Raw genomic sequence first — 11,558 nt, forward strand, 5'->3', positions numbered from 1 at the left:
TTAAATAGTAGCATACAATAAATACTGATGGTATTATCATGGTAATGAATATGAAAATCACATAATAACATGACTTCGACATGTTCTTGACAGGTTTTGTGAGATTTAATATAGGTCATATTCAAAATAAGAAATGATATGTTGTTTTTATAAAGAAAAGGAAAACTATTTAGTACCTTTACAATTTCTTTGCATCGTGACATTATTTTCTTTTCTTTTCTCTCTTAATTCAGCTTACCATTAAGTCTAAAATGGACTTTATTGTGCTAAATGTTCAGTCAGATGGTATGAATAGTATGAAGGTAAAAACAACATTTTTCACCAAACAGGATATTATCTGGTGAATTCCAGCTGTCAACTGCAAAATATATGTCAAATAACTCTTTGAGCACATTAAAGCTGACATGCAATGTCATTAGCAATCATTTTACATCCATATTGTGACATATTTCTGAGTACACCAGGAAACTAAAAATAAAGGAAGGGACTTGTTTTTATCCATTGGAAATCAACTGGACATTTAATCATCTCTATATGACAGGTGGTTTGAGAGGAAGGATGAAAAATAAGTGTTGTAATGTCAGCTGAAAAGGGAAGCAGAACATTTGTTTCATGTTGTAGATATTCATGACGCCATGTCACTGTGAAACATTAATGACTCAGGGCCCGAAATCTAGTGAACTAAAAAGAAGTTCTGGATAATTTTACCAAAGCTCCTCTCATTGTCACTATAAGGTTGGTGAAAATACTTCTCAAAAGCATCACATAATTGCTTGAAGTTCCCGCAATTCCTGGTTTCAACACTAAAAGAGGTGTTCAAATGCTCTGGTATTATTTGTTTTGGGAACATAATACCAAGGTATTATTTGAAGTGCCTTGAAATACAATGCAAAAACCTTGGTCAGCGATGGTCAACAAACTAACAAATGAATACCAACGTACTGCATGACTCACTGGACATGTTAATATCATGTTTAACACTAACAAGTACTAAAATGGACCATGGCACTACTATACCTCCCATTAGGAGCATCACTTTATTGCACTGAAAAACAAACAAACAAAATTAAAGCTTTTCCTCCACTATTAGAAGTTTAGTTTCAATTTGGTTTTCTCTTTTGTTGTTGTTTTTGTTGTTATATGAGGAGAATGGGGCTAGTTGTCACATGTCAAATACTGGTTTCAAACACATCGTTCAAAACCCTACTTGAATACATTCAGAGAGTCAACTATATAATCGAGGTAGATTTAAACCTTTTTAATGGCAGGCTCCCGTAGTATAAGAACATGCATAGCTATTGGGGCATGTTGTCACAAAAGGCCAACATCTGTTAAGGGTGTAAATGTTCAATTGCCTTTTATATTCATGTCTTTAAGTTGTGTGCCTATAAATGTAGATAAACTCACAGAAAAATATTTTCTGGAGTAAAAAAGTGTGACATCTAGCCACAGTCTTCTTCCTTACAAGTCTTTGCTCAAGTGTAATTTATAAGTTTACGTTATAATCTGTTGTATAATGACAAACATTCGATGTAAATAACCTTAGAAAGACGCTGTGCAGCTGTGTACTAATGTTGCTAAATTGGCTTGGAAATGTTTCTGTCAATTCCATTCCTGTGTAAGAGCGCCGCTCTTCTCGCTCGCTGCGGCGTGGGGTTTCCCAGAGCAGACTGCAGGGTTACCGCGCCCATCTCCGTCTGATGGCCGGATGAGAGGTGAACTGAGCTGGAGAGAAGTGCTCCTTCAAGGAAGGCAACGGGAAGTGGCCACCGACGGACTTATTAGTTGACCAAAGTCTGCAACCGGACATTTATGACTGCAGTTTTTCATCGCAGTTGAGATCCCCCTCAAACAGGCTCATTTCCCGCCCGCTGGAGCGAGTTTTGTCGCTGTGGAAGTGGACTCGGTACTTCTCCCGCTGCTAGTTAGCGAGCTAGCTCGTCTTGTTCGTTGATGCGTGGATTTGACAGCCACACTATCGTTTTTTTCGGTCAATGCCATATAAACAAAGGCCATTTACGACTGAGAACAGGTATGGGACACTATATGCTTATTTCAAGTGTGTGGAACTGGTTGTTTCGTTTAAAACGGACGAATTTGTTGGATAAAATGCTGGTCACCATAGAGAATGAAGGGGGGTGGGGTGAGGCGCAGGTAGCGGCTAGCCGACCGATTTACATAGACAACAATGCCAGGCAAATTGACCAAAAACAGTCATTTTAAACAGTTATTTACGTTAATGCTCTTCTAATATGGATTTTGAGTGCATTTAATCGCTCAATTCGTTATTATAGCGTGAGTCCGCTTGCTAGCATCTAAAAACGGCGTTAACGTTAACTTACCTCAGAAATTAAACCGATCGAGGATTGTGAGAAATCGGTCATGTGGTGCTTAGGGGCATTTTAAAAGCATCAAAGGTTGATTTTGGGCAAGGGTGGTAAGGGTTTTGGTTGAGAGGCTGATCTGTAAGCTAACTGGCTAATTACTGGAGCTTCTGCTGGCAAAATATTAGGCTTTTCAACCCAGCTAGGCCTTCCTCTGTGTTACAGAATCGAGGATTTTTGCTCGCCAAGGGCTGGTCGAGACATTGCCGTGTACTGGATGTGAATATTGATCGAATTGCAGTCGGTAAATAAAGATTAGTCATTTATTTCTTCACCCGATCGTGTTTTACAATCTGCACCATCTGGCTGAATATTACCAGCAATTCTAGTGTGTGCGTGTTTTATTTATATATTTAACTTGCGTGCAAATGGATTTATTATGTGAGTCCAGATGGCTTAACATGAATCCCAGTGTGCATTTAAGCGACTTGGCGTGTAAGTGTTTGTCTTTATTGCATTAAGTGTGCACTGCTGCTTTTAACTAGACTTTAAAACAACCTAATTGGATTTCCTTAACTAATCCTAAGTCTCTTTTTAAAAGGCCTTGCTGGTCAGGTACGAAGGTACACTGCCTCCCTTCCCGACATCTCAGTGATGCTCCACTACGATCCTCCCTAAACTGCTTTTGTTGACGGTAAAGCCATGCTAAATGTGTTTTCTCCTGCGACCCGGCCAACATTTATCACAGTAATGCAGCAAAAAGCGCTGCGGCTCTTCAGATACGCGGAATGAATGGAGCCTGATGGCCTTATTATCGCTGCTGGAATATTTTAAGAACGGGCGAGCAGCTCAGTATTGAGGTCACTATTAAGGGATTGGTCGGGGAAATATAGGCTATGGTATAAATATGTTGCGCCCCCTCCTTTTTTCCCCTACCGATCGAGTTTGCCTTTCTCTTCGCTGGCATTTAGATAAAGGAACACCGTTCATGAATAAATAAACGGAATCAATGAATTCTTCAATGTGGGGCCCAAGAACAAGATGGCGTCCGCAGTCTCTCTCCGGCTTCCCTCTCCGCACTCATATCAGCATGCCGTTGCTTTAACCCGCTGAAACGGCGAGGAAATGCACCGTTCCGCTGTAAACACGGCGATTTGTTTTAAAAACGAGCCCTGGTAAATATTCCGATGCAAAAGTTGATGCATTTTGGGAATAAATGCTCTTCATGCGTCTAGTGCACTAAAGCTGCACGTCTATCATTTTACGCGAAATGAATTGTGAAATAATCGCCTATCGAATAGTATTTCGAGTGCGCTGGGACGTAATCGTTCACAAATGAAAAGCGTTTTTGTTTTTAACTCGTGCTATTCAGTGCTCTGGACTTCATGTGCATGTGCTTCGATAGCATGGGTTGTTTAGTTAATGCGAATTTATAAGGTTTATTAATTTAAAACGAAAGCAAAATGTGTGCTGCACTGCAAATATTGATTTTTGTAGTTGTGAAAGTTCCCTTGTATTCATCATATTCAGTTCAAGTTGATATACATTTGTCGTATTTATTATATTCAATGTTCATTTTTAATTTAATGTTATATTTTCTAATGCATTACTTGTAATCTATAGGCATTTACATGTTGGAAATCCTTCTGAATGGGTTATGTGTGATCTGCATTGTTTGCTTGACAATTTTGATTTTGAATACACTAGGGCTGGGTAAAAAAATATCAATATCTCGATATTAATTGATTCTCATTTTTACGGAATGATATCGATTCTTAAATCCCATGAATCGATTGGTCTAGCCTGTTTTCAGTTAATGGACGGAACTTTAAAGGGCACTTCCCATCCAATATATCGCAATCAGCATTGTGCTTTGGTACTTTTAATATGAAACAAAGTCTCAGATTTCAAATTCTTTCCATTGTATTGCAGTATTCAAACAATAAATGCAGTTTTGGCGCTGTTTAATGTGGAGTGACAGATCACTGTAGCGCCTCAGATCAACAGATGCTGGAGCGAGGCGCACGTGAACTGATCATCTCCTCCACATTAATGCCAGCTTCAACACAAAATAAACATGACTAAACATCCGAAGGTAAGTTAAAAGCAAGAGTACAACTTTACAATCCGTGTCTCAATCTCATGTAATCGCTCAATCAGTGTTTCAGCCTCGCAAAGACGTCAATATAACGGCTTGTAAACGCATTTACCTCAGAAAAAAACATTTGTGACCATAAACTCATTAGTCAGATAGAAAAATAAACTGCAGAGAGGGTCATTTTGCTAAATATATGCACCATATAATATATTCATTATAAATATTTATTGTTCTACAATGTTTGTTTGAATAAATCCATCAAGTTTTTATGACAGCCACCATTGTTTAGGCCTATATTTCAAAAAACGAATTGAAGTAGAAATATTATGTAATTGTAACTTTATTATTTTAAAAAACTTAATTAAGTGTAATTTTAACAAATCAGTAAATTTTAACCATCAATATTATAGTAATGTAGTACCAACTGACTCTCGTGTATATTTTACAGCATTTGTTGAGAGATTTTTTTTCCCTTGAAAATTTGGCATGTACTGTACCTGATATATATATCCAAAGTAATCGATATTGAATCGAATCACAAGCTTGTGAATGAGAATCGAATCGAATCGTGAAATTTGAATTTGAAAACCCAGTCCTAGAATACACTCACTTTTTGTAATTTATTTTTGTAATTGTGAGTAACTTAAAAAGCAACAGTTTGATTCCCATTGGATGCCTTAGAAGCGGAGAAGGGGAGGGCTGTGATGGCAAAATTGATTTCTGTTCAGATAATGAAGTTTCTGAATATCCTTTTTTTATTTTCATGTTGACACACATTTGTCATGCAGTCATTCAGATGTTGAGATTGTTCATATAAAATCACTATATATCTTGCTCCTAATTCTGTTTTGAAGCATTTTTAAAGTTTTCCTTAAAGGTGATTCCTGTGATGTGGATCTGAAGCAACTTCATTTGTCATCTTTTCTGCCTAAAATATATGTAGAATTCATTAAGACTAGGGATGTAACGATTAACCGCGAGCCGGTTGAAAATCGATTTAAATATGTGACGATTCAAAGCGGTTGAGATGCTAAACAAATCGTGATTCAATTAGGGGCAGGAGTTTATATGAATGTATGTCTGAGGGGAACTTACTGTCTTTTATTTTCCTCTTGCCTCTGTATAATGCCTATTAATGTTCATAAGTGCAGCGCTGCTTTGTTTACAGCGGAAACCAAGGAAACGCTTTAAGCGCCACCTGCTGGCAGAGAGTGAATCTGCGTCTCATTCAGCTCTGCTGTTTGTTTCATGCTGATATTTTTTATGCATAGTTTCACAAAACTGAAGTCAAACCATTCTGTTTTTGCTTCAAATTTCGAAATTATACAATGTAATTTAGATTAAAAACTGCTCATGTTGCATGTATGCAGCATCTTTGTTTGGATTATGAATAAAATGCAGTGGTTGTTTTGGGTAAGTTTCACTACTTATTGTAAAATTAAGAGATTAATTTTTAGACTTTTGAAGATTATAACCTGGAACTTGGATGTGGGTAATAATTACGGTTAGATCCAAAAGATAGTTTAGCAACATAGCGCAGATGCTACAGAACACAGTTAGCTGACTAGCTGTATAAGATTGTGTGCTACGCTAATATATTACTTCACAGGCATTACTGGCTAGTACTTTTACATCCATAATATTAAAAATGAACAGTTTATTGCTGGTCTACTATACTGCAGTATTTTTTTAAAGATTTCATATTATTTTAAGGTGAGCTTAAAGGGTACTCTACTGTGAAAATCACACAGCTTCAGTGTGACATCAATAAGACAAAGTATAATTTCATAGATATTGTTAATAGCAGTTTTTTCATAATAAAATATGTATAAACTTAATACATGACCTAGATTATTTATTTTGCAAAATCTTGTCATTTTAATAAATATTACGTGAAATTTATTAAATTATTTCTGCTCCCATTAAGCTCAGTGTGCTCTCTTTAAGGTCTTCCACGTTGAACGTCTATGTAAATACTTCATAAACAAACTTTAAATATAAACTGATGGTTGTCACTTTAAGTTAAGTTAATGGCTTTTCTGTGGAATCTGTCAACTCAAATCTGCAGACTGGCTCTGACATTTGGCAACTACTGTGAACTTCTCCAGACTGTAAATCTGTGGAAAATCAGGGCAAAAATTGTGTAGTGTATTCCAGCCTTAAGAGACTATAGAAAAGTTGACATCCATTTAATAAGAGGCTTCATAATGAGGCTAGTTTCTGTGTTCATCCCGTGAATGAAATGTTTTATTGGTTTGTTTTATTTGATTTTTGAATTTGTGTTACTTAGCTGAACATGGACTAGTCTAGATGTTGCAATGTGCTTAAATGATACTTCATTATATAACCGATCAAATTGAATGCCTTGTTGCTTGATTTGTGTTCTGTTTTTTTTTTTGTGATTGACTTTGTACATTCCAAAAAAATTTTTTTTCAATTTTTCTTTAAAAAGGTTGTTTAAAATAAACAAGAATTTTAAATAAAACATGATGTGAGCTTAATGGGAATAGGGGTGTGCTTAAAGGGTACAAACATGTATCCATTAAGCACAGCTGGACTTTTTGCATTTAATGATGTATATCTTAATTGAAATGTTTTTGTCATTTAAAATAAAATTATATATTTTTGTGTGAGAGATTAATCTTTTATTTTAACATAACTTTTTGTACTGAAACCAATATCTTGTGCACTAAAAATGTCTCAATGTAGATTTTGGTGAGCTTAATAGGTACGTTTACCCTATTTACAACACTGTTCCAGAACAGTTCAACCCAAATATTCAGATGTGTGCAGCACATTTTATGGAGGACTGTTTCCTGATCCTGGTAGAGTAGACTACAATGCCGGCTGTTCTGACTCACAGACTGTAAGTACGTTTTTTATATTTAAAGAATTTGCACTGACGATTCAAACGCGAGTTTTGAGCAGTGTAGAGTAGCACTTGTTGTTTGTCATTTCTCTGATCACACATGCAGAGACATTGCTTTGTTTACGCGGCGCGATACAACGCAACGCGTAAAAAGACAGTAAGTCATTTATCAGTCATTATAATCCGTAATTATGTCCCCACTGGATGCAACAAATGCCTCGTTTATAATGGGTTTTAATGTTTTTGTCTCGTCGCTCCAGCCGGACAGGGCATCACAGTATGGTAAGGGGTGTAACATTTCCGCCACTCGCTTGAGGTATTCGGCCAATCACAACACACCGGATAGCTGGCCAATCAGAGCACACCTCGCTTTTCAGACCGATGAGCTTTGTAAAAAATCGACGTGTTTCAGAAAGGCGGGGCATAGAGGAGAAACAATAATGTACAGTATGTGGAAAATAATGTTTTTTTTTTTACCTTAAACCGCATAAACACATTTCATTACACCAAATACACAAAATAATGTTCTTTTTAGCAACATCATATGACCCCTTTAAATCTCATTTTGTTAAAAAAAATCGTGAATCGAAACGTGAGTTGAGTGAATCGTTACATCCCTAATTAAGACAAGTAATAAACGTTCAGTAATTGGTTAAATTCAGAGTGCAAGCTCTTAAAACTGTCCCACAAATTCTTAGACTGCAAGCCCAGCTCTGGCCAGCTGTTTTTCCATGAGTGACACTGAGAGGGATTACAGATTTACTGTACATGGATTTTAGCTTTTAGGATTAGAGGCTTGGATAGTGATAGTGCTGGTTACTGTCTTTCCTATGATCCAGCTTTAGCGATATGCATTTTATTTTTCTTCTGTTAATGCCTAATAAGCTGCATCATCCTCTAACAGTTGAAGTAATTTGTTGACAGAATAAAGTTCTGTTTGGAGAGCAGCGGCGATGTGCGTTGTCAAGTAAAACACTTTTAGCGTGTTTGGATCATTTACAAAGGTTTTGGTGAAATAAATGTTTTCTAAAAGGATCTAAGAAAGATTTGCCCTAAAGTGACCTGCAAATACGCAGTCTATGGCACCTTTAGGCCATTTCTTACAGCTCTCTTTTTGTCCTGCAGTCAGCTGACTCTGATCAAGTGTTTGTTGAGAGGGTGAGATTGAGCTCTGCTAACACATGTTGATGCCTTACTGCATTCAACTATTCGACTTTGCTTTGTGCTATCTTATACTCTGGTATATATCTGGTATAATATTCTTTGCAGGGCTCCAGAGTAACATTTGAGAGCAGTGGCACAAGCGCCACTATGTTCTACAGATGGTGGCGCCAGGAGCAGGTTTGGTAACGCTGGGAGTGGTGTGTGGGAGTATTAAAATATAGATAATTTAATCAGAAAATTACTATTATTTTGCATTAATAAGTGCAGTTACTAATAATATTACATGTTAATTTCTTGTTTATTTTTCTTTTATTTATTGTTTATACAGATTTGACAGAAACACTAAGCTTGAGTTAAGATGCATACAAAATTTACTTTTATTAACAACAGTAACGGGTGCAAAATCTAAAATGTATATAGAAAATTTATACATTTCACTCTTATTAAATGTACCATTATTCTTCTAGTATATGGAACTGACCAACTGCAGTGATTGTGTGATTTAGTAGCAAATTGAAGAAAAGTTTGTTTTTCAAGGCACTTTGTGACTTTTCTTACTTCATGCACAAAAAAAGTGTAAAATTCTGACAAAATCTGATTTCTTGATTATTTGATATTTTATAATAGTGATTTTATAATGTCAAAATATAAAGAAAAAGCAGAAATGAATGACTGATAAGCCAATAAATGCTCATCTGCTGCCATCTACTGGTTATAATTGTGATTTGATGTATTTTTTTTATTTTACATAAGTGCTTGTTGACCATAAGTATATTTTGGTCATCCCATTAAAAATAACATTCAAACTGGATAATTTTAGAGCTTTAAAGTGCTGGAAATAGTTGTTAAATGCTTGAAAGTCATTGAAAAGTGCTTGAATTTCTCTCTCAAAGTTATACAAACCCTGAAATGAATAATGTAATGACATCCAACTCTTTCTTTCACAAAACCATGGTTACAGTTAGCGTTACTACTTCTGGTTTTCTATGTCAGCGCTGTTTGATCAGTTTATAACAGAGAATTCTCTAGATCTCGCAGCAACCTTATTCATTTTGCGGCGAATTCAAACGCTTCTCACTGGATCTCGCAGCACTGTTGCATCTGTGCAGTAACAGTGTCGCGATCTCAACTTTGGCTCCTGAGTAAAGCTGTTTTGAGCTCGGGCAAGTTTGTTTGCGTCGCGGTCCGAGCTGATAAATGGTCCACGCTGCGCAGCTCAAACGAGTAGCTGTTTAGTTTCGCTTTCATTTCGTTTGCCGTTTGATGTTTCTCAAATGTAACAGAAATGGCAGCGCTTATGAGTTGGACAACGCGGTGGTCGCGCCAGTGCGACCGCTCACAAAAATTAGTCGCAGAGTAAAGCTGTTCTGAGCTTGGGCAAGTTTGTTTGCATCGCGGTCCGAGCTGATAAACAGTACGCGCAGCTGAAACGTAGCGCGGTTTAGTTTCGCTTTTGTTTCGTTTGCCGTTTGATGTTTCTCAAATGTAACAGAAATGGCAGCGCTTATGAGTTGGACAATGCGGTGGTCACGCCAGTGCGACCGCTCCCAAAAATTAGTCGCACCAGCAGAAAAAATGGTCGCAAAATGTGACCATTTGGTCGCAGTCTGGAGCCCTGCTTTGGCACAGAATATTCAGTATTTATGCATAATGAAGTTTAATTTTAGCAGACAATAAGAGGTGAACCTTGCTCATGATGTGGCTTTGTAACACAGAACTACATCATGTTTGTGTATATTGATGACAATATCAGTATCGGCCAATATTTGCTATATCTTCCTTTTTAAATGATCAGCATCATCCTGATTAACCTGATACTGTAAGCCTGTTATATCCAGGCATATTATTTCCATTCTTTGTTTTCAATGAAAAAATAGTTATAAATAGTTCATAAATGGTCATCAGCGGTTTATTTTTGTTTTACTTTTTAAAGGTGATCTGCATTAGCATGATTAGGTCAATATTGGAAGCTGTTAATATCGGAGTTTTTATATATATTTTTTTTAGTATTTGAGTAAATTTTTAGCTTTTACTTCTATGCTGTTTTCTAATAAAATTATAAATCTTTTTCTGCTTTTGTTTTCAGGGCCTTTTTTCATTTTAAGCTTTTCTGTGCTGTGATTTCAAAGGAAGATAATTACATTTTAAAATTCGTTTTTTTTAGTGGTGTCAAAATTGATAAATTTTCGCAGAACTTTGAATAGTTGAATAGAACCATGAATAGTTAACACAGGCGATTTGAATTTTTTCAGTTTAACGCGTTAAAAATATTTAACACAATTAACGCAGGGGCGGGGCTAGGGTTGGCCACCCCACTCTCAACTGCTGCTTCTGTCACTTTTTCTCTTGACTAGAAGTGCATTTATTCAGTTGCAGAACGACGCGCGCTCCACTTAACTTCAGCGCCAGGTGCGAGCCAAACGAGTGCGGAAACGGTACAGTGCTCGCAGCGCGTGCTCTTCAATTGCACGCACAAAGACGCCGGCGTGCGCTGTAGCCTGTATCCTTTCATATCGGCGCACGCTGTAGCCTGTATCCTTTCATATCAAAGCATGAAATAAACTACGTGCATGCAATGTCGTGGTCAGTTAAGTCATGAAGTCTTCTCTCCTGAGGCCACAAGAGGGTGCATCGAGCAAAATATTACGCACATTTCTTCAAAGCGTAATAAAATAACATGACTATCTTTGATTAAAATAATGTTTATAACCCATATATAATTAATAAAGTTGCTTAAACAATTAGAAAAAAAAACGGTATGACCAAAAATTTATATCACGGTATTTTTCAAAATTATACCGGTTTCACGGTACATGAAGGTATTTTCTATGCGGTTGTTTTGGCTATATTACTTTTTTGTCTCATGCAGCGCACTAGTAACAAACTAAAACAAACAACAAACAAAAACGTGCACGTGATATTAACAGACGAACTACGCTCATATTTATAATTCCAAACAATCAATGAGCGACAGGTGCTTGGAAACGCTGTTTTGTACTCCTTTATTGACGAGTTGGCTGCGGTGCGGCCAACTGAAGGCGCTGCTTCTCTGCCGCTCACTGCACAGAACAGACGCCGAGAGAGGTGACACTTCTCCGGGAAA

General features: G+C 36.9%; 1 protein-coding gene across 1 annotated transcript in view; it reads left to right on the forward strand.

Moving 5' to 3' along the window:
- The first annotated feature begins 1,667 nt into the window (after positions 1 to 1,667).
- Positions 1,668 to 11,558, forward strand: part of LOC107696395 (guanine nucleotide-binding protein G(I)/G(S)/G(T) subunit beta-1-like) — a 17,071-nt gene continuing 7,180 nt past the window's right edge. The window contains exon 1 of the mRNA XM_016496707.1: positions 1,668 to 2,032. The gene's annotated coding sequence lies outside the window, so the exon portion shown is untranslated. The remainder of the gene's footprint in view (positions 2,033 to 11,558) is intronic.

This window comes from Sinocyclocheilus anshuiensis, unplaced genomic scaffold, assembly GCF_001515605.1.
Source record: "Sinocyclocheilus anshuiensis isolate Anshui unplaced genomic scaffold, SAMN03320099.WGS_v1.1 scaffold522, whole genome shotgun sequence".
NCBI classification, from domain to species: Eukaryota; Metazoa; Chordata; class Actinopteri; order Cypriniformes; family Cyprinidae; genus Sinocyclocheilus; species Sinocyclocheilus anshuiensis.